Consider the following 22,981-nt stretch of genomic DNA (forward strand, 5'->3'; position numbering starts at 1 on the left):
ACAAAAAAAGAATGTAAAATATTTTTTAATATTGATTACATGTTGAAATACTAATATTTTGGTTATATTGAGTTAAAGAATATTACTGTATTAATTTCACCTGTGGCTTTTGGTGTTTTTACTTTTTAAATGTGGCTACTAAAAAATTATAATATTACATATATGGCTCACATTATATTTTTAATGACATGTGCTAGTCTAGAAGCCTGATTAAGTTCAGGTTAAACTTTCTTTGCAAGAATACTTCTAGATGTTGTTGTATAGTTCCTTTTTTCTTTTTGACCACAAGTCTTGCAGGATCTCAGATCCCCTACCAGAGACTGAACTTGAGCCATGGCAGTGAAAGCCTAGAATCCCAACCACTAGGTCACCAGGGAATTCCCTATTGTTCTGTTTTTCAAATTTCATCATATCAGGAAGCACATGCTGCTGCTGCTGCTAAATCGCTTCAGTCGTGTCCGACTCTGTGCGACCCCATAGACAGCAGCCCACCAGGCTCCCCCGTCTCTGGGATTCTCCAGGCAAGAATACATATTGTCCCACTATTGGTAATCCTAACTTTGGTCCCTCAGTTAAGATGGAGACTGCCAGAACTCACCATTGTGAAGATACACTTCCCTTTTTGCAATTAAAAATCCATGCAAATATTCTGTTACCAAAAATCCATTCACCTAGTGGTTTTAGCATTTTTTGATGATCCTTGCTTTGAATCCATGATTACCTTGAAGGTTGCCAAAAGGTGGACATTCTTATTTTTGTCAATTCATCTCCATTTATTAGCTGACATTGGTCTGTAAAGAAGAGCTTCTCACTTCTCTGGATTTAAACAATTTATTTATTTAATGTGTAACAGTCAATTAAGATCATCCTCTTTGGTGCTCAGTGCATTTCCTTGTACATTCCCGGCCCCTGACTTGTAATCAACCATTGTTTCAAAGAACTCATGCTCCTTAGTGAGGATTAAATTGCTTCTTAAAGCAACTTGAGGTGAATTTTTTTTTAAGTATAAGAAAAACACTGATAGAATTTTATTCAAGGTAGTTTCTAATGCCGCTGCTGCTGCTGCTAAGTCGCTTCAGTCGTGTCCGACTCTGTGTGACCCCATAGACGGAAGCCCACCAGGCTCCCCTGTCCCTGGGATTCTCCAGGCAAGAACACTGGAGTGGGTTGCCATTTCCTTCTCCAATGCATGAAAGTGAAAAGTGAAAGTGAAGTCGCTCAGTCGTGTCCAACTCCTAGCGACCCCATGGACTGCAGCCCACCAGGCCCCTCTGTCCATGGGATTTTCCAAGCAAGAGTACTGGAGTTGGGGTGCCATTGCCTTCTCTGGTTTCTAATGCTAGGTAGTTTCTAATGTTTTATATACACGTCAATTTATATTGCCACCCTTAGAACTAAAGCATTGTACCTCCAAAACTTATTTTTTTCAGTTCGTGTTAAAACTAAATCTTGGGGCTTTCCCGGTGGTCTACTGGTTAAGAATTCACCTGCCAATGCAGGGGACACAGTTTAATCTGGTCCGGGAAGGTCTTGCATGCTTCAGGGTAACTACTGAGCCTCTGCTCTAGACCGCAAGCTGCACCTACTGAAGCCCGCATGCCTTAGAACCCGTGATCTGCATGCAACAAGTCACCGCAATGAGAGGCCCTTGCACATCAACAAAGAGTAGCCCCCACGTGCCGCAACTAGAGAAAGCTGGCGAGCAGCAATGAAGACCCAGCACAGCCGAAAATGAATACATTCAAGAAAATGAATTCTTGAATAGCTTTAGGTCTCATATTTGCAAAAGTAGGTTAAAATACTTCTCTGAAAACGAGTATGCAGAGTTCTCAGTTCATTCTTGTCACTGTGTGCTGGGAATTCTACCTACGCCTGTGGGTCCTAGGTTGTATGGGAACTGATCCCCCGTCATCCTTGTCTCTCCCTCTCTTCCCATATCCTTTTTTTTTTTTTTTTTTTTTCAAATCTTGGTCACATTTTTACAACTCCTCAGTTCATATTTTAACAATCTTTTCTGGTATCTATTCATATGAATTTGAGGTTATCTCAAAGTGCACAAATATTACTCATATTTCCTGTAAATGTACTAAACCCTGACAAGAAAAATACTTATTAACTTACTAACACACAAATATTTAAAGGTTTCAACATAATTCCTTTTTCAACAAATGATTTTTTCCTCACCTAAGTCAACATACATTTACTTTGGGTTTATGTGTACATATGTAAATACACACATTCCTCAAATTGATCTAAGATACACCAGGATATAGTGCACTTCTCTCTGGGTATAATTAACTTTTCAGAAGTAAAGTGATTCAAATGGGAGCAAATAAGCTTACGTCCTCATGAAATAAACAAGACAGAATTTAAGAAATATTGAAGTGCTAAAGATTAACCCCATAAATGTTTCATTTCTATCCTTTTAACAGATTGTGTGCGTTATGTGTGTTTATGAATCAAAACACTTCTAGGCTAGATTTTAAGCACCTGTGGATGGGGTTATTCATATTCAGTAAAAGGCCCTGAAGTAGCAAGGTGAGCACTATTATAGGTGGATAGAGGACGTTTGTTCTTCACCAGGTTACCTACATAAACTCACTGAATAGGCAGAGGAGATTATTTGTCTCAGTGGGCTCAAATGTTGACCTGAGCCTTAAAGTCTTGCTTCATTTTGTTATATTTTGTTGATTTGCTAATTTGTTTGTTCCATTATTTTTGAAACCTGGCCAAGGTGGAGGTTCTATCCTTGAGACAACTGGGAGATGACAAATTCAGGCTGAGGAAACCAACAGTTCAAACCAGCAAATAATCTATAAGTTCAGACAAGAAGTACTCTGGGAGTTGAGAAAATAATTTATTGACCATTTACACTATGAACTGCTGAACACTTGACATCATTTTATCCTCATAGTAATTATAGGCAGGGAGTTATTATCATCCTTATATTATGGTTTGAGAGATTAAAGAAGTTCAAAGTCAAAGAGCTGGTAATTCACGGTTACCGGAATGCCTACTATTTACGACTGTCAATATGACGCCACGTACTGAGTGGCAGCTTTGAGCCTGATGGTGTCTTAGAAATGAGGATACAATATTGAGCAGCACAACAAGGTCCTTACTTTCCTGGGGTTTATTACAGGTCTGGGGAGATGGATGAAAAGCAAGTTAGTAGGGCTTGCACAGAATTAAAATGTGGTTGTAAATTATAGTACCTCATGATGACTTCTGATTGTGTGTTAAGAGAAGTTCTCTCTGAAGGTACAGAAAACAGGGAGCCAGCCTGGGGAAATTGGTTGCGGAAGAAAAAGCAGAAAGGAAAACCTGGTGCAGAGACCCCATGTGGGAATAAGCTGCGGGGGAATCCAGGGGCTGGTGTTACTAAAGTAAGGTGGGTTGCAGGGGATGCAGGGAATGTAGTTGGAGAGGTGGGGTGCCAGGACCACAGGGCTGGATCCCTGGCTGGGAGTCTGGATGTTGTTCAAAGTGTGATAGAAAGTCATGGAAAGATCTTAGTTTTCTGAATGTTGAGTTTTAAGCCAACTTTTTCACTCTCCTCTTTCACTTTCATCAAGAGGCTCTTTAGTTCTTCTTCACTTTCTGCCATAAGGGTGGTGTCATCTGCATGTCTGAGGTTATTGATACTTCTCCCAGCAATCTTGGTACCAGCTTGTGCTTCATCCATCCTGGCATTTCACATGATGTACTCTGCATATGTACTCTTTAGGCCTTCCCTAGTAGCTCAGATGGTAAAGCATCTGCCTGCAACATAGGAGACCTGGGTTCAATCCCTGGGTAGGGAAGATTCCCCTGGAGAAGGAAATGGCAATCCACTCCAGTATTCTTGCCTGGAGAATCCCGTGGACAGAGGAGCCTGGTGGGTCACAGTTCATGGGGTTGCAAACACTCGGACATGACCAAGCAACGAAACACACACATACTCTGCATATAAGTTAAATATCACAGCATTATGTAACTATAAATTTGGAAATAATTATAAATGGAAGTAATGAAGATAAAACTATTAGAAGATTTATGCATTTGAAAAGCACATTATTGGAAACTGTCAAACAGTTTTCCAAAATAAAGGAAATGTAAACTAAAATACCGGTGAGATACTGTTTCACATCCATCATTCTCATATGTTGATGTTGGGAGTATGTACTGATATGATCACTTTGGAAGACAACTTGGGATTATCCAGTAAAATTAAGGATGAGACAACTCAGTGATTCCACTTCTAAGTCCAGAGCCTAGGTTTGCTGACCCCTGCCCATCCACAAAATGATTGTTATTGAGCTGCATGGAAGTAGGTACAGAGATTGAGAGTATCTTTTGAGAAACTTGTGTAGCATTCACATTGCTAAAATATCCAAACATATGATTTTTGTGTTTTACAAAATTTCATAACCGATTTAAAAACAGAACTGATAGTTTGAGAAGTACTGCTTCTTCTAGACCAATACTTCTTAAACTTGCATCGTGTATACAGAGTTCCTGGGAGTATAGTTAAAATGCAGATTCTAATTTGGTAGGTCTGGTGTGGGGCCTAAGATTCTGCATTTCTAGCTCCCAGGAAATGCTGATACTGCTCCTCTTGGAACTCCACTTTGAACAGCATCTGTATAGATTCAACTGTGATTTATGTGTAGGAGTCATATGTGAGAATACTCATAGTCGTATGTCTGTAATAGCAAAAATACTGAGAACAACCTAAATGTTCCTGAATAGAAGAATGGTTAAATTGATTATGGTAAAGTCATGAATAAAATGCTTCCCAGGGGGCACAGTGGTAAAGAATCCACCTGCCAAGGCCAGAGATGCAAACAACTTGGGCTTGATCCCTGGGTCAGGAAGATTCCCTGGAGTAGGAAATGGCAACCCATTCCAGTATACTTGCCTGGAAAATTCCTTTGACAGAAGAGCTTGGTGGGCTGCAGTTCATGGGGTTGCAAAGTGCTGGACTCAACTGAGCATAAGCGTCAATAAAAATACACGTGTATTATATGTATATGTGTGTATATACATATATGTGAATAATAACAGTAAAATGAAAAATCACATGAAATGAATAATAGTAATGTAACAACATGGATGATTTTTACAATGATGTTGCTAAACAAATTGTAAATAGCACAAAAATATATAAAGTATGATACCATTTATATAAAGCTTCAACTCATGAAAAATAATAGTATCTATGTAAGGATGCATATACATTTAGCAAAAGCATAAAGATACACCTGGAAATGGTGACATCAAATTCAGGCAAGGGTTTCCTCTTGTGGGGGGCTTCTCAGGTGGCACTAGTGGTAAGGAACCGGCCTGCCAATGCAGAAGACGTAAGAGACTCAGGTTTGATCCTTGGTTCAGGAAGATTCCCTGGAGAAGGGCATGACAACCCACTCCAGTATTCTTACCTGAAGAATCTCCATAGACAGAGGAGTCTAGTAGGCTACAGTCCATGGGGTTGCAAAGAGTTGGACCTGACAGAGACTAACACTTTCACTTTCCTCTTATGGGAGGGAGGAGAATGTGACTGGAGAGAGGCAACTAAGAGGATTCTGTTTGTCTTTATAGTTTATTATTACTTCAGTGGGATGACAAACAGGTAATTGTGTTTTTTTTTTTTTTTTTGGCCAAGCCATGTGGTATGTAGGATTTTAGTTCCCGGAGCCAGAATCAAACCTGCATCCTCTGCAGTGAACATATAGACTCTCAACCCCTGGACCACCAGGGAAGTCTCCTGTAATTTTATTTTACAATCTTTAAAAGTTTAAAATGTTTTTATAATCACATTCAAAAAGCAGTTTAAATTCATCCAGTGTAAATTTACCAACCACCATCAACTGGCTCATTGTGTTCAGAATGAAATCTAAAGTCCTTAGCACAATGTCCTTGGCCTCCGCAAGCTGGCCTCTCTTATGACACTGGTCTTATCCACTCCTCTCCCCTCTTGAGCCCACACTCTTCCCCACCAGTCTCCACGTTGTTTACCCAATACAGAGGCTCTTTCTTGATTTCAAGGCCCTGAATGCCATCCCCTTCCTGGATTATATCTTGGTTCTCTCCTCCCACCAGGCAGGTCTTTGCTCAGATGCAGCTCCTTAAAGAGGCCGTCTCTGATCATCTTCTCAAGCGAGCACCCTCCTTCCTCTACTCTCTGAACCTTTAGCCCACTGCTTCTTCTTAACCCCGACTGTCATCAGACATCTCATGAGATGGATTTACTGCCTGATGTCACATACATTTGACTATAAGCACTTTGCTGGTGGTACTTCCCTGGTGGCTCAGTGGTAAAGAATCTACCTGCTAAACAGGAGACATGGGTTCGATCCCTGGGTCAGGAAGATCCCCTGGGTTTGCTGGAGTGCAATGCTGGAGTGCAGCCCACTCCAGCATTCTTTCCTGGGAAATCCCATGGGCAAAGGAGCCTGATGGGCTGCAGTCCATGGGATCAACAAGAGAGTTGGACACAACTTAGCAACAGATTTTCACTTTCATAAGCTCTTGGAAAGCAGGGCTTTACCTCCAGGGCCTAGAACAGTGCCCCCTGGCATATAGTAAGTAGTCCATAAACATTTATGGAATCATGGATGAATGAATCACTGAATGAGTAAGGCAGAGAATTTTGACTACTTGCTGAGGCTGGGCGGCCACTTTTAATCCACTAATTGGCAGATAACTCAGGAACAGTATTGGCTTATTTTATTAGAAACCAATAAATTCTTGATAAAACACATTGCTCATTGGTCATTCTTGGACCATATGAAGTTATTAATTAGCCTTTTCCCCCAGCATCCAGTTGAACAACTTCATAAGCAGTGTTTACACATTTTCAGGAAAGAAGAATTAACATTTAGTGCTCACTATGTTCTAGGTAGGGGCTTCCCAGGTGGCTCAGTGGTAAAAAATCTGCCTGCCAATGCAGGAGACTCAGGAGATGCAGGCTCCATCCCTCAGTTGGGAAGATCCCCTGAAGGAGGAGATGGCAACCTGCTCCAGTATTCTTGCCTGGAAAATTCCATGGACAGAGGAGCCTGGTGGGCTACAGTCCATGGGGTCTCAAAAGTCAAACACAACTGAGCAACTGAACACACATGTTCTAGGTACTTTGCATATATTATGATTTTGTTTCTTATTCCCTTTTCCCCTAGCAACTCTATGAGACAAACGTTTTCATTTCATAAAGAAAATGAGGTTCAGAGAGGTTAAGTATTTGCCTAGAGTCACAGATTTGGTTCCATAATCTACATCTTATAGTTGAGGTAAAGTTGTATGTCCTATGCCTGTATGAGGGGTCTTTGTCTGCATCACTGAATGTTGTTGCTGGGAGGAAATTTAGACTCCTTTAATCCAGCCTCCTCACTTTACAGGCAAGAGAACTGAGGTTGACTAGAACACGTGTCCCTTCACCTCTTAGCAGCAGAGCAGCCTCAGGGTTCATGGCCCTTTCACATGACCTCCTTCTGCACCAACTATTGAGTTGGCCAAAAAGTTTGGGTTTGAATGCACTTTTTTGCCAACCCAATAGATACAATCTTTCCCGTAGTTATCTGCAGATACCATATTTGTGAATTCACCTCCTAGCTAAAATTTATTTGTAACTCTCAAGTTAATACATGTGGCACTTTTACAGTCATACACAGGCTTCCCTAGTGACTCAGAAAGTAAAGGATCCACCTGCAATGCAGAAGATCCAGGTTTACTCCCTGGGTTGGAAAGATCCCCTGGAGACAGGCCTGGCAACCCACTCCAGTATTCTTGCCTGGAGAATTCCATGGACAGAGGAGCCCGGCGGGCTACAGTCCATGCGGTCACAGAGTTGGACTTGACTGAGGCACTGAATACAGACACACACATAGCCATAGACAGAATGGTGGAAATTTCGAGTTGCCCACTGCACATGTTCCCAGCTGAGGCTAAGCAAGGCTGCATGCAGCTTTTCTGAATTAGCACAAATGTTGTAAAAAGTGCCCCTTACCTTGGTCTCTTTAATGCCATTTCTTTTTTTTTTTTTCATTTTTGTTGGTGATTATACAGTCAGCTACAGTCCATGGGAGTCACAAAGAGTCAGACACGACTGAGTGACTAACACACAGATGCTGTTTAAAATGGCCCCCAAGTGCAGTGCTGCAGTGTTGTTTAGGGTCCATGGAAAGTTGTGATGTGCCTTAAGGAGAAAAATATGTGTGCTGGACAAGCTTGGCTCAGGCATGAGTTACAGTGCGGCTGGCCGTGAGTTCAGTGTGAATGAATCAACAATATCTATTAAATAAGGTGTATTTAAATAGAAAGGCACATAAAACAAGGTTCTGTTTTGATTGGTTGACAAAAATATGTCATTGGAGGCTCATGGGAACCAAGGCTTGTATCTCCCCTAGGAATTCACTGCACTCAGACTTCTTGATGACGTGACAGAACACAGCTACGTTGAATGAGAATTACCAGTGTTTGGGGAACGCACTGCAGAGTTGCATCTGGTTCCAGAGGCCAGAAAGAGGGAGTGATGTTAAAGAAACAAGTCCCGATCACGAAAAGAACGAGTATTTAGCTATAATTTAAAAGTATGACAGCGGGACTTCCCTGGTGGTCAGTGGCCTGAGATGGATCCCTGGTCAGGGAAGTAGATCCCCCGTGCCACAGCTGAAGAACACACTGCTGCAACTAAGACCCAGTACAGCTAAATAAAGTAGATAAGTAAACATTTTAAGAAAGTCCGATGGTATTTTATTGCTGCTAAAACCTTAGTTAAATCTCTAAAGCTTCAGGGATTGCTCTCTCCAGGGTGGGAACACTAGGGGAATGTGAAAACAGTTATTCTTACTGTCAGTTTCTGATTGTCTGTATGTGTATCTTTAGTATTTTGTTTTCGACCTTTTCTAAGACAGTCATACACTCTCATTGTTAAAATGGGAGATGATTGTAGTAAGGCGGAAAGGGCACTCCATTTGGAGACAAATTCTGGGAGTGAGTCAAACTCTGATGACGCCTGCTGGTTGTGTAACCTTAAGCAAATTTCTGAACATTTCTGACTCAGTTTTCTAATCTATAAAAACAGACAACAGCCAGTCTTGGCTAATTCACACATCTCAGGTGTTTTAAAGGCTTCTCATCTGACCTTCGCAACCCTGATAAGGCCTCAGTTTACAGAGGAGACAACTGAGGCCCAGAGAGGTCAAGTGACGGGTTTATGATCACACAGCTACAGAGAACAGAGCTAGAATTATGAGTCCAAGATCCTTACTGGTCCTAACCACACAGAGCCCCAGCCCCTTGGTGGCCCTCACCACCTGCTGTCTCAAACAGTGCTGAGGGGGTGGGATGGTGACAAAAGGGGATAAACCCCAGAGCTAATCAAATGTAGCTATTACTATTTTTTCATAGGTTAACATTTTGAATATTAATATTTCAAAAGGGGATTTTCCCTTAAGATATGCGGTTTTCAAAAAGTTTGTTGAAATCATTAAGTATGCTTGTATTCATTCAGGGATCAATTTTTTGTTGTTGTCATTGTTGCCAAGACTCATTTCTAATTTTCTATTGAAAGTGAATTGAAACGAGGATTTTAAATGAATGTTTTCTTTATAGCAATCCTTTGTGGAACTTACCTTTTGCATTCAGAATGGGATATTTGTGTTTGTATTTGAGGGTGATTTTTCAAGAGCACAGCATGTTAAGTCATAACTCCGAGAACTGTTTCACCAGCAGCATTATAAGCTGATTGTATTTGACAAAAGAAAAAGAAGAGGGTGAAAAATAGCAGCATACAATTAGGGAACCATTGAAAGTCTGTGCAAGCTAATAAATCCACCCTTGAAAACTCCATCCCCCATTCATGAAAATAAAAAGTTTGTCATTAAATTGAAACTGACATTTTCTCTGGTGGGTTTCACTCATTTACTCACTCAATTGCTTTCAGATTATTATTATTTTTTTAAATTGTTTGCTATGTGGCTGGTACTCCTCTACACCAAGAGGATACAGGAGCAAGACAGGCCCAGCCCCCCTCTCAGAAAGTTTCCTTTTATTGAGGGGAGGTGGGCAAGTCTGGCATGGCACTGTTTTATGCTGGTGTGCTACTGTGTGAGATCATAAATGCTTATGGGTTTTATTTCATTTATTTGTTTACTTTTGGCTGTGATGGGTCTTCGCTGCTGCTCAGGCTTTCTTTAGTTAGAGAGCGAGGGCTACTCTTTAGTTGAGGTGCGCCCGCTTCTCATTGTGGCGCCTTTTGTTGCGGACCACAGGCTACAGGCAGAGAAGGCAATAGCACCCTACTCCAGTACTCTTGCCTGGAAAATCCCATGGATGGAGGAGCCTGGTGGGCTGCAGTCCATGGGGTCGCTAAGAGTCGGACACAACTGAGCGACTTCCCTTTCACTTTTCACTTTCATGCATTGAAGAAGGAAATGGCAACCCACTCCAATGTTCTTGCCGGGAGAATCCCAGGGACGGGGGAGCCTGGTGGGCTGCCGTCTATGGGGTCACACAGAGTCGGACACGACTGAAGCGACTTAGCAGCAGCACAGGCTACAGGGCCCATGGGCTTCAGTGGTTGCAGCCTGCAGGCTTAGTTGCCCCACGGCATATGGAATCTCCCTGAACCAGGGATCAAATCTGTGTCCCCTGCATTGGCAAGTGGATTCTTAACCACTGGACTACCAGGGAAGTACTGCTTGTGTTTTTAAACTGCTGAATTTGGGGGTAATTTGTTCTGCAACAGTAGTTATCTATGACATACCTAAACTCTCATGTTCAATTTTTCTTCCTTTGGCACCCTTGGCCAACCTCCAACAACCTGACGAAGCTGGACATTCTTCTTTTGTGAGCTCAGAACCAGGCTACAAAAATAAAACAAAACAAAACCAAACAAAGAAAAACAACCAACCAACCAAACAAAACCCTACAAAGCAATTTTCATGTTCACCGATGTCATTTGGACCATCAACACTACCCTACAATGTTTTCCTACAGAGTTTTTTCTTTTTCAAACCTTCTCCACTGTTTTTAACTCTCTGAGCCCTTCACCTTCCCTCCCTGGCTCAGGTGCCCTCACTGTCTAGATAAGAAGAAGATACAAGCTCTGTGCCTCTAGAATCTCCCATTCCATCTCCCCTTACCTTCTTAGGCTCCTTCCTTTTTCAACATTTCCCTGCCCCCAGCTCAGCCATATCAGGATATAACCAAGCTCCAGTCTCTCCACTCTGAAAAAGAAAAAAAAAAAAAATCTTCTTCCAAACCCATGTTCTTCTCTGTTTACACCCTGTCTCTTTCTTGCCTCCACTGCTTAATCCATTCAGTCTGGCTTCTGCCTTCATGAAACTATTCGTGCAGAGGTCACTGGTCTCTGTGATAATAAATCCAAAGGCTACATTTTTATTATGGAAAAATAATAAAAAAAAATTTTGTTATGGGAAGTTTCAAACATCTACATAAATAGAGAGAACAGTGCAGTGAACCTCATGTGCTCAACACCCAGCTTCCACAGCCAACAACTCATGGCCCATCTCACTGGAAGTATCCCCACGTGCCCTGCCCAGGAATTATGCTGAAGGAAATAATCAAGTCTTTATTTTGATTAGCCATTCAACAACATCTAACACTGTGTTTTATTCCTCCCTAGACTTAGAAGTCACCATCCTTTCTCACTCTTCTTGGTTGCTTTCTGATCTCTACTTTGAAATTTTCTTGTTGCCTCCACCTCCTCTACAATCCCCTGATTTCCTTGAGGCTCAGGCCCTGCTGTCCATTCAAGCCCAGCCCTCCCAGGCTGCACTGGCCACCCACTTTCGGGGGAGCCTGTGGCCCCACTCTGCTTCTTGAACTCCAGGCTCTGCTATCTAGCTGCCTACCTGACAGCTTTCCCAGGATCTCTCACAGGTTCTTCAACTTGACAGATTTAGAACTAAACTTGTCACTTTTCCCACCCATCCTCCCCTGTTTTGTTTTTTGTTAAAAGGCACCACCCAGCTGCTTAATTCAGAAACCCAGGAATAATCTCTTTGCTCCCACTAAATCCCACTACCCCCACCTGTGGAGCTATTCATCAATAAGACCTGTAGAAGGGATCATCAGAGTAAGTCTAATATCCACTCACTTCAGAGTCACCCAGTCACCCATTCAACCAGATCACCAGTGTTCTAACTGGTTTTTCTGCTTCTACTCCAGGCCAGCTCCCAGCCACCCCACCCTGTCCACTTGTCCCACCGCAGCCGCAATGTGGAAAATCCTGTCTTGTAATCCACACCTAAAAGCTTTCCATGGCTCTTCATCATTTTTAGAAATAAAGAATCAAAGTCCTTAGTACCCATCCCCCTTATTTTCCAGTCACATCCATGCCATTTCCTTCCTTGCTCTTGAAGTTAAAAGGCACCACCCTTTTATTGCCAAGAATTTAGAAATATTTTAGGCGGTTTATTGAAAAAAAAAAAAACAGGAGCTAGGTAATTTGAATTGTTAATCTGTGGACTCATTCTGTTGATAAAACTATATGCCCCATAGCCTTTCTGGTTTCTGTATCTGTCACTGGAATGGCCTATAATCCCATTAAGGGTTATACCGAAACTCCAAATTTATTTGTTTATTTGGCTGTGCTGGGTCGTTGCTGAGGGGGCTTTTCTTTATTTGTAGCAAGCAGGGCTTACCCTCTAGTTGCAGTGTACAGGTTCCTCCTTGCAGGGGCTTCTCTTGCTCTAGGGCACCCGGGCTTCAGGAGCTGCAGTTCAGGAGCTGCAGTTCCTGGGCTCTAGGGTTCAGGTTCAGGACTTGCGGCGCTCTGCCTTTGTTGCTCCTTGGCATGTGGGATCTTCCCAGATCAGGGATTGAGCCCCTGCCCTGGTAGGTGGATTCTTTACCACTGAGCCCCCCAGGAAGCCCTCCAAATTTTCTTAAATTCTGAATATCCCCCCTTTCTGAACTTGGGCCTACTTCAGGCTGGCAAACTAGCAGCAGTTTCTGACCCCTCCGGGTTGGGTTGAGGAGAGGGTGGCACAGGGGAGACAGCAGTCCTGTCTCTCCTGTCTCGTGGCCGGGGTGGCTGTAACTGGGCGATGGCTCTCTGTAGGGGTGGTCTGCACAGGTGGGGCCCTTCTGAGCCCACCTCTAGCTTGGTGCTCTTGGATGACTTTCTGACCTCCTGTCTAGGTAGTCCCACCTCTGCATGTGCTCTGAGATGAAGTCCTTGGATAACTCCAGGCAACATCCCAGCATGGGGTCCACATGTGGTCCTTGGGAACATTTCCCTTTGCCCTGCCATTGAGGAAGTACAGATCACTTCTAAGTGATTCTTCCCTCACTCTGCCCACAGACAGGGGCATTTCTGCCATGGCTTCTCTCCTTTCCAACACCCACCTGCATGTCTCCCCAGCCTCATGCTCTCTCAAGGGCCTTTTGGAGTCCCTCCACAAGCTTGAGTGAGAAAGAAGGATGCTCAATCCTTCCACCTTGGAGGGACACACATCTCAGAGCCAAAGTCTCTTCATCCCTTAAGAGGTTAGAAGAGGGTGGTCATTTAATGCTGGTGGAACTAGCTTGGATTTTGCCCTTTACAAGTCTGGTGTCTGGTGTAGATGGTCTAGCCTAGTTAGTATTTCAGTTTATAAGTGGGGAACTTGACACTTACTGTTTACTATTTGGCCTCTGGGGCCCGTGCTGAAACTCTGACAATGAGAAGGGTTACGTTTAACATCTGGATGCAGTAATTGATATTTTATTTACCAACTCTTTGAAACGTCTCAGTCCAAGTCATTGCATCAACTTACACATAATAAAGATACGGTCTGTTGAAATTAAATACAATTATTCTAAAATTAGAAGTATAATTTAAAAATTAGTTCTGCCTGACCTTGATTGTCCTTACTCCAAATTAATGAAATTTAATATAATTTATACCACTGACATAAATTTAAATTCTAAGTAGAATTGAAAATTTTTTATTTTGAAAGACTTTAAATATACCCCCTTTAAATATAAATAGAGGGACTAACATATGAGCTCTCAGGTATCCTTCATCTAGCTTCAACAATCAACTTTGACCTATCTTCCTTCATTTATATTATTCCATCCCTGCTTTGTTAGAATATTTTAAAGCAAACCACAGACTAAATTATTTTGCCATAAATACTAAAGTAGCTATTTCTGAGAGATAAGAGCATTTAGGAAAAAATAACTTCACTGGTATTATAGCATTTAATAAAATTATCAGTGACATTAACTAGGACTAAGTTTATATTCACATTTCCCTGAATGTCTCAAAATTGTCATTTTACAGTTGATTTCTTCAAATTAGGACTCAAACAAGGTTACCAACTACCTTTGGTGACTATTTCCTTTGAGTCTATTTTAATCTATTTTAATAATTGCTATTTTTCCCAAAATATGCTTTTTTTTTTTTTTTAAAGAAACCAGGTTATTTGCCTGTAGAATTTTCACTCTGTTGAATTTGGCTGATAGATTACTGCTGGTTCATTTACCTATTCGTGTATCCTTCTATTTCCTGTATGCTGGTAGGTAGAGTCGGAGGCTTGGTTAGATTCAGGTATGCTGGGAAGAATACTTCTATGTGGCCCCACGTACTTCATTTCTCACTTTCAAAGACTGGCCAACTAAGACTGAGGTGGTGTCAACCTGATCCCCCCACTTTAAAGCTCCTGATCTACCTTCCAGGGGTGGTTTTAGTAGCTGTTGATAACTGTGTCCTAAAAATACATCATGTAATTAGTGGCTACCATTCCTTCCAGATTTATTAACCAAAATTCTATAAAGAAGAACTTTCCTTCATCAACTAGTTACCTTGAACAACAGGCTGAATATGAAGATATGGTCAGGATAAATGCTTCTCTTTTCCTTCATTTACCAATTTTCAGAAAAACTTGTTGATACCAAAGCCACCTCCAAAGACAAGCAATGAGGGTGTGTGTGTGTGTATAACTATGTCATTATGAACACTTGGGTTTTTATAATTGTCTTGTTTTTCAATCTATTGTAAACATTATCCTTTTGACACCCAAACTGTTTCATTTTGGCCCATGAATTGCCTCCTGTGGCCTTTCTATTACTCGGGTGCTGTTGTATCTAGGCTCTTACAGTGGGCAGAGATGGAAAGAAAAATTTTGTTGAATGATTAATTTATACTGAAATTCAAATTAGGACAGTTACAGTCTGGGCATTAGGGAGGCTCATTGTCATTAGCTGTGGTTGCTTCTTGGCCTTTTTAGTAGACAACTACTGTATACTAACTAATAGTACATATTAATGAGTTACAGGATTTTTACCCATGTTTTCTGGATTTTATATTCCTGTCTCTTTTCTTTTATATTGAGAATCTTGGTTCCTAAGATAATGATTTTCCCTATCTATCTATCTGTCTATCCATCTACCTACCTATTTACCTTTTGTCCTTGGAGTATACCCTGCCAGGGTGGGCAGGGAGTGCCAGGGTTTACTAAAGTAGTCTTCATGTGGATACGCCACCAACTTGATGGGCAGCTAGATTCATTTACTTGTTTCACTTGGTCAAGCGATTAGAAGGTTTTAAAATTTCCCTGCCCTTTGTTAATTTTATAGTAAAAATGTTCCCAGGAGATAGGTTTGAATAAATGCCCTAATAGATGCATCTAGGAGAGAAGGGGCTCCTCCCTTTGCACCCGTGTTTCTCTCCCGCCCCAAAATGCAGCAGTCACCTCCATGTGTGCTAGGCACCCTGGCAGGGCCTTTGCAGACACCTTCTTTTTTTTTTTTAATAATTTTATTTACTTATTTATTTTCCGCTGTGCCGGGTCTTCATTGTTGCATGCAGACTTTTCTCCAGTTGCATCAAATGGCGGCGACTCTCTGGATGCAGTGTGCAGTCTTCTCATTGCAGTGGCTTCTCTTGTGGAACCCAGGCTCTAGGCTGCGTGTGCTCAGTAGGGGAGGCTCGCTGGCCCTAGAGCACAGGCTCAGAAGTTGTGGCACACGGGCTTAGTTATTCCATGGCATATGGGATCTTGCCAGACCAAGGAACGAAACTGTGTCTCCTGCCTTGGCAAGTTGGTTCTTTACCACTAAGCCACCGGGGAAGCCCCTGAAGACACCTTCTTGTGTGACCATCTCTTTCTGTAAACGAGGGAGATATTTTTATTACTATTTTACAGATGAATAAATTGCAAAGAGGTCAACTAAGTGCCCAAGTCATACAATTAGTAAGTGGAAAGTCCAGAGCTTACCACAAGTGTGCCTGAACTAAAACCCTAGCTTCTTTTTCATTCTCCTTCATTTCCTGTCAATAATAACTCAACAACATGTGTAAACTTAAGTCCAGAACTTGGTCCCATCCTGTTTCTTTTCTACTTCTTGAAGCTACATCTGGCATGTTCCTAGCATCTTTCTTGGTAATAGTCCAAACTGGAAACAACCCAATTACTCATCAGCAGTAGAATGAGAATGAAATAATTACTGCTAACGTGACAACTTGGGTGAGTCTCAGAAACAGAGGTTTGAGTGGGAAAAAAACCAGATGTAAAAGTGTGTATGCTGTAGATTACCACTTATATAAAGTCTAAAAACCAAGATAAATCTGTGGTCTAGAAGTTGCGGGGAGGAGGGGTCAGTGATTGGGAGGGGGTGGCAGTGCTGGGCACTGGCTTTTTCTTGATTCGGGTGTTGGTAACAGGGGAGTGTTTGCTTTGAAAGAAAAGATTCAGTATTAGGTCAATATTATTATCCTCATTATTTTTATTTAATGACAAAGGAATTGGAGGCTTAGAGAGGTTGAATAATTTGCCCAAGGTCACATGAGAGCGGCTGAACTGGGATTCTAACTCTGTTCTCTCTGAGGCTGCAGTCCATTTGCTTAACCACTGCATGAGCGACAGAAGACGAAAGGATGGAGGGAGCATTTCTGTGGGCAGGAGGGGGTGTGAGGCTGGCAGTGGCCGGAGGAAGCCAAGAGGTGGGGGACACTGTGGGGTACTTAAGCCAGGGGCAAGCCTGTGACAAGGTATGTCCTGCAGGCTCCTGGGAAGGTCCTAAAATGAGAGAAGTCTGACTTTCGTCTCTGGGGTGAGGCATGGGGTCCCTAAAGAGCACTGGGAAAAGCCATGGTGTCCACCTGAGTGGAAATTTTAAAATCTGTGAGTCTCCCAATGTGATCCTGCCCCCACGCATCCTCTCCGCTTCCCTTTCTTCACTGTCCATCTGCATCCCACGTCTTCACCACTAAGATCCTGTCATCACAGCAGGATGGCTACGTGACCCCAAGGTGCTTCTAATGAACTAGTACATGAAATCTCAAAAAGGAACCAGGAAGAGTAATCCTGACCCATTCTAACAAACGTATACACAAATACACCCACAGACACTGTATCACACCTTCAGAATGGTTAGAGAGGCATGACAAATGCCATGATGACAATTAATGTTAAAGGTTAAGACATTGTTGTATTAGCTATCGAAGCCTTGTGAAAAAATTCTAAAATTGAAAGCATCTTTTTTTCTTCATGTATGAGCAATTCATAAACTTTTTTTCTTAGCAATACAAAGCAGCTGAGGTCCATAATTTATTAACAAAAGGAGGTTGTATCACCTGTTCCTCCTTTTGAGAAAAGATAAGCAGCTATTATAGGAAAGCCACCTTTTTTTCACACCTAAGACGCAGGACCCTCAAGCTTAGCATGAGCTCCTATCAATAAAATCCTATGGACAGCAGCCCTTTCTTCACTGCACATAAAGAAAGATGCTTCTTGGATTAGCGGTCACAGGTGACCTCACCCTCGGCCCCTCAAAGACCACGCTTCTTTCCTGCTTGCCTCTCGGAGCCTGGTGGGTGCGCTGCTATTCTCCTCCCACCTGGAGCTGGGTGAGGGATCTGAGAGGAGGTTCTGAAGAGCAGCTCCCAGGGTTTCTGTCCCTGCTACCAGTGGGCTATCGTCTTTTATTAGAAGACCAAGGATGAAAGCTTCTCACCTTTCATTCTCCACATGTCAGGTACTAATGTTTTGTTACAGTGGTTTATTATAACTTAAGTAAATTAGGACTTATTTGAAAGGAGGAGAAAGCTGTAATAAATACATACACTGTATTTACATGTTGAATCTAATCTTCCAAATAAAACTTGCCAGCACTGACACTAACTTACATTGACTGTAATCAAAGGACGATGAGTCCTTTATCCTAGTATCACACGGCATTACACAAACATTTAAAAACCTTTTCTCAGTGGAAACACAGAAGTTATGGGCAACAAAGAACACACCCTAGTGGCCAATTCCTGTAACTGTCATTACATTATAGCGCTAAAGTGAAGTGTGAAAACAAAGTTACAAAAACCCACTGTGTTTGTGTTGATGTGAGAAGATTCCACAAATTTCTGCCTTGCAATTTCTTTACATTACTTTTAAACTTTTTATTGGAAAACAAAGCCTAGATACAGAAAATCACACAAAAATGAATGTATAATGTAATGAATCACTATAAGGCATATATATTCAATTTAATACTTATAGTAAATACTTATATTTAACACTTATTAATATTTAACATTGATATAACATTATATTAACATTTAATGTAGTTAAATGTAATTAACTAACATTAATTTAATTATAAGGCATATATTAATAAATCACTATAACAACCTTATAACTACCATCCTGGTCAAGAAACAAAATTTTTCCAGTCACTGAGAAGACACTCTATGTGCCCCATTCCACTCATATCCTTCTCCCTCAAGTAACCAGTAAAATAATCCCTTACTTGTGTTTCTTTATAGAGTTGACCCTGGAACAACACTGGGGTTACTGGTGCAACCGAGGGGGTCAAAAATCCACATGTAACTTTTGACTCCCCCCAAAGGAAGAGAGTTCCAGAAAAACATCTATTTCTGCTTTATTGCCTATGCCAAAGCCTTTGACTGTGTGAATCACAATAAACTGTGGAAAATTCTGAAAGAGATGGGAATACCAGACCACCTGACCTGCCTCTTGAGAAACCTATATGCAGGTCAGGAAGCAACAGTTAGAACCGGACATGGAACAACAGACTGGTTCCAAATAGGAAAAGGAGTACATCAAGGCTGTATATTGTCACCCTGCTTATTTAACTTATATGCAGAGTACATCATGAGAAACCATCACTTCATGGCAAATAGATGGGGAAACAGTGAAAACAGTGTCAGATTTTATTTTTTTGGGCTCCAAAATCACTGCAGATGGTGATTGCAGCCATGAAATTAAAAGACACTTACTCCTTGGAAGGAAAGTTATGACCAACCTAGATAGCATATTCAAAAGCAGAGACATTACTTTGCCAACAAAGGTCCGTCTACTCAAGGCTATGGTTTTTCCTGTGGTCATGTATGGATGTGAGAGTTGGACTGTGAAGAAAGCTGAGCACTGAAGAATTGATGCCTTTGAACTGTGGTGTTGGAGAAGACTCTTGAGAGTCCCTTGGACTGCAAGGAGATCCAACCAGTCCATTCTAGAGGAGATCAGTCTGGGTGTTCTTTGGAAGGACTGATGCTAAAGCTGAAACTCCAGTACTTTAGCCACCTCATGCGAAGAGTTGACTCATTGGAAAAGACTCTGATGCTGGGAGGGATTGGGGGCAGGAGGAGAAGGGGCCGACAGAGGATGAGATGGCTGGATGGCATCACCAACTCAATGGACGTGAGTCTCAGTGAACTGTCCTGATGGACAGGGAGGCCTGGTGTGCTGCAGTTCATGGGGTCACAAAGAGTCGGACACGACTGAGTAGCTGAACTAAACTGAACTGAAAACAACCACTAGTAGTCTACTGTTGACTGGAAGCCTTGTATGCTAAGTCGCTTCAGTCGTGTCCGACTCTGTGCGACCCTATGGACTGTAGCTCCCCAGGCTCCTCTGTCTATGGGGATTCTCTAGGCAAGAATAATGGAGTGGGTTGCCATTTCCTTCTCTAACTGGAAGACTTACTGGTAACATAATAGTCTATTGACATATATTTTGTACAGTGTATGTATTATATACTGTATTCTTACAATAAAGTAAGCTAGAGAAAAGAAAATGCTATTAAGAAAATCATAAAGAAGAGAAAATACATTTACAGTACATATATGTATTTATTGGAAAAAAATGCTGCATCTAAGTGGACCTGTGCAGTTCAAACCCGTGTTATTCAAGGGTCAACTGTTCTTTATGCTGGAGTATAGTTAATTAACAAAGTTGTGTTAATTTCTGATGTATAGCAAAGTGATTCAGTTAACATATCCATGTATCCTTTTTCAAATTCTTTTCTCATTTAAGGAAATATATTGAGAATATTGAGCAGAATTTCCTGTGCTATATAGTAGGTCCTTGTTGGTTATTTTAAACACAGTAGTCTGTATATGTCAATCCCAAACTCCCAATCTGTCTCTCCCTTCCACTCTGCCACCCATAACCGTAAGTTTGTTCTCTAAGTCTGTGAGTCTGTTTCTGTTTTGTAAGTAGGTTCATTTGTGTGATTTCTTTCTAGATTCCACATAGAAGTGGTATCATATGATATTTGTCTTTCTCTGACTTACTTCACTTAGTCTGATAATCTCCATGTCCATCCATGTTGCTGCAAATGGCATTACTTCGTTCTTTTTAACAGCTGAGTGATTAATATTCCAGTGTCTTTATGTACCACAAGAGTGGGATTGCTGAATCATATGGTAGCTCTGGAGCCTCCCAGGTGGCACTAGTGGAAGGAATCTGCCACCAATACAGGAGATGTGGGTTCAGTGTTTGGTTGGGAAAGATCCCCTGAAGGAGGGCATGGGCAACCCACTCCAGTGTTCTTGCCTGGAGAATCCAATGGACAGAGGAGCCTGCCCCATGGACAGGTTACAGTCCATGGGGTTGCACAGAGTCAGACACAACTGCAGCGACTTAGCACACACATGTGGTAGCTCTATTTTTATTTACTTTTATTTTTAAAATTTTTAATTATTAAAAAAACTTTTTACTTTGTATTGCAGTTTAGCTGATTAACACTGTTGTGATAGTTTAAAGTGAACAGCAAAGGGACTCAGCCATACATATACATGTATGCATTCTCCTCCAAACTTTCCATCCATCCAGGCTGTCACATAACATTATGGTAGCTCTATTTTTAGTTTTTTAAGGCACCTCCATACTGTTCTCCATAGTGGCTGTATCAGTTTACATTTCCATCATCGGGGTAGGGGGATTCCCTTTTTTCCACACCCTTTCCAGCATTTATTGTTTGTAGATTTTTTGATGATGGCCATATTGATTGGTGTGAAATGGTAACTCGTTGTAGCTTTGATTTATATTTCTTTAATAGTTTTCAATGTTGAGTATCTTTTCGTATGTCTCTTGGCCATCTGTATGTCTTCTTTGGAGAAATGTCTATTTAGACCTTTGACCCATTTTTTGATTGTATTGTTTGTTTTCTTGATATTGAACCACACAAGCTGTTGTAAATTTTGGAGACTAATACCTTGTCGATTGCATTATTTGCATATATTTTCTCTCATTTTGTGTGTTATCTTTTTTGTCTTGTTTATGGTTTCCTTTGCTATGTAAAAGCCTTTAAGTTTAATTAGGTCCCTTTTGATTGGTCCCCTAATATTCTTCAAATATGACCTCAGCTTTTTAAATATATATATGTAATACAATTTTTTAAAGTATAAAATGATTTTAAAAAGTGATTTAGGCAATTTCAGTCCCTTTGTATCTTGAATTATAGATTGCCACATCTTTGGTTAGTGAATGCCTCTTCCAATTGGCTCCTAAATTCTCTTTATAAGACTTAGTGGTTTTCCATAGCTTCATTGTGATCTGATCTGACAAGATGATACTTTAAGGGTCAATGTGTATATTTCCTGCTCCAAGCCAGGAATCAGCCACTTACTCATTTGTTTTATGCTTTATTACTCATACAGCAATTCAAAGCAATAATATTAATACCACTGAAGGAGGAAACAGACAGAACAGGCTCCATCTTGAAAGCAGGACTCCATCTTGGCCTGGACTGTGGACTTTGAGCTATATGCCCAGTATCTATGGAAATGACATACCAGCTGGAAAACCAGACCCCCAGATGGAAGCGCCCCAGGGCTCGTACCTAGACGCTCTGTTGCCTAAAAGAATACGCTAATTATCTGTGTAACAGAATAGGATCATAAATTCTATTATGCTTATTGGGGTATGACCACAGGCCTATTGATAATTGTCCACTGTTAACTACCTAGGCTTAAGGCATTTGAATCACAGGTTAACTTTGATTGTTATCTTTCTTTTCCTTTGTTCAGGCTAGCTTCAGGGAATTTGGGGAGGTGGGTTTGGGCTCGTACACTTAGGGTATATAAGGTTTTTACAAAAACTGGTTGGTTGGGGTCATTGGCTAAGAGGAGATTCTGCTTAGGGCCCACCAGTATAATAAATTGCACTCCATTATCTGTATTGTCCTTCTGAGTGAGTTTGTTTCCTGGAACACGTGGCTACAACACCACCACTGCCGAGATGATTAGCAAAAACAGTTGCTTTAAAATAAAAACCTTTTTGAATAGATAACATGTATATAAATAACTGAATTACTTTGCTGTACACCTAAAACTGAAAAAGATCAGTTTTCATTCCAATCCCTAAGAAAGGCAATGCCAAAGAATGCTCAAACTTTCACACAATTGCACTCATCTCACACGCTAGTAAAATAATGCTCCAAAGCCAGGCTTCAGCAATATATGAACCTGGACTTCCAGATGTTCAAGCTGGATTTAGAAAAGGCAGAGGAACTAGAGATCAAATTGCCAACATCCACTGGATCATGGAAAAAGCAAGAGAGTTCCAGAAAAATATCTATTTCTGCTTTATTGATTATGCCAATAAATGCTTATGGATCACAATAAACTGTGGAAAGTTCTTCAAAATATGGGAATACCAGGCCACCTGACCTGCCTCTTGAGAAATCTGTATGGAGGTCAGGAAGCAACAGTTAGAACTGGACATGGAACAACAGACTGCATCCAAATAGG

At 41.3% G+C, this 22,981-nt stretch overlaps 2 long non-coding RNA genes across 6 annotated transcripts; one reads left to right on the forward strand and one right to left on the reverse strand.

Moving 5' to 3' along the window:
- Positions 1–2,828: 2,828 nt before the first annotated feature.
- On the reverse strand, positions 2,829–12,995 carry LOC129653963 (uncharacterized). Of its 5 annotated transcripts, none has more exons than XR_008715323.1 (6): positions 11,124–11,577; positions 10,745–10,844; positions 9,612–9,720; positions 5,242–5,325; positions 4,897–4,969; positions 2,829–3,758 (listed from the first exon to the last, which is right to left on the reverse strand). It is a non-coding gene; the product is annotated as an uncharacterized LOC129653963 (long non-coding RNA). The 5 variants fall into 5 exon arrangements; XR_008715321.1 differs by lacking the exon at positions 5,242–5,325 and adding an exon at positions 12,648–12,995 and having other exon boundaries at positions 2,831–3,758; positions 11,124–11,207; XR_008715322.1 differs by lacking the exon at positions 5,242–5,325 and adding an exon at positions 11,856–11,919 and having other exon boundaries at positions 2,831–3,758; positions 11,124–11,207.
- A 4,786-nt stretch (positions 12,996–17,781) lies between these two features.
- LOC129653964 (uncharacterized) lies at positions 17,782–22,396 on the forward strand. The gene is made up of 2 exons (XR_008715324.1): positions 17,782–17,967; positions 21,890–22,396. It is a non-coding gene; the product is annotated as an uncharacterized LOC129653964 (long non-coding RNA).
- Positions 22,397–22,981: the final 585 nt, after the last annotated feature.

This window comes from Bubalus kerabau, chromosome 5 (assembly GCF_029407905.1).
Source record: "Bubalus kerabau isolate K-KA32 ecotype Philippines breed swamp buffalo chromosome 5, PCC_UOA_SB_1v2, whole genome shotgun sequence".
In the NCBI taxonomy this organism is placed as follows: domain Eukaryota; kingdom Metazoa; phylum Chordata; class Mammalia; order Artiodactyla; family Bovidae; genus Bubalus; species Bubalus kerabau.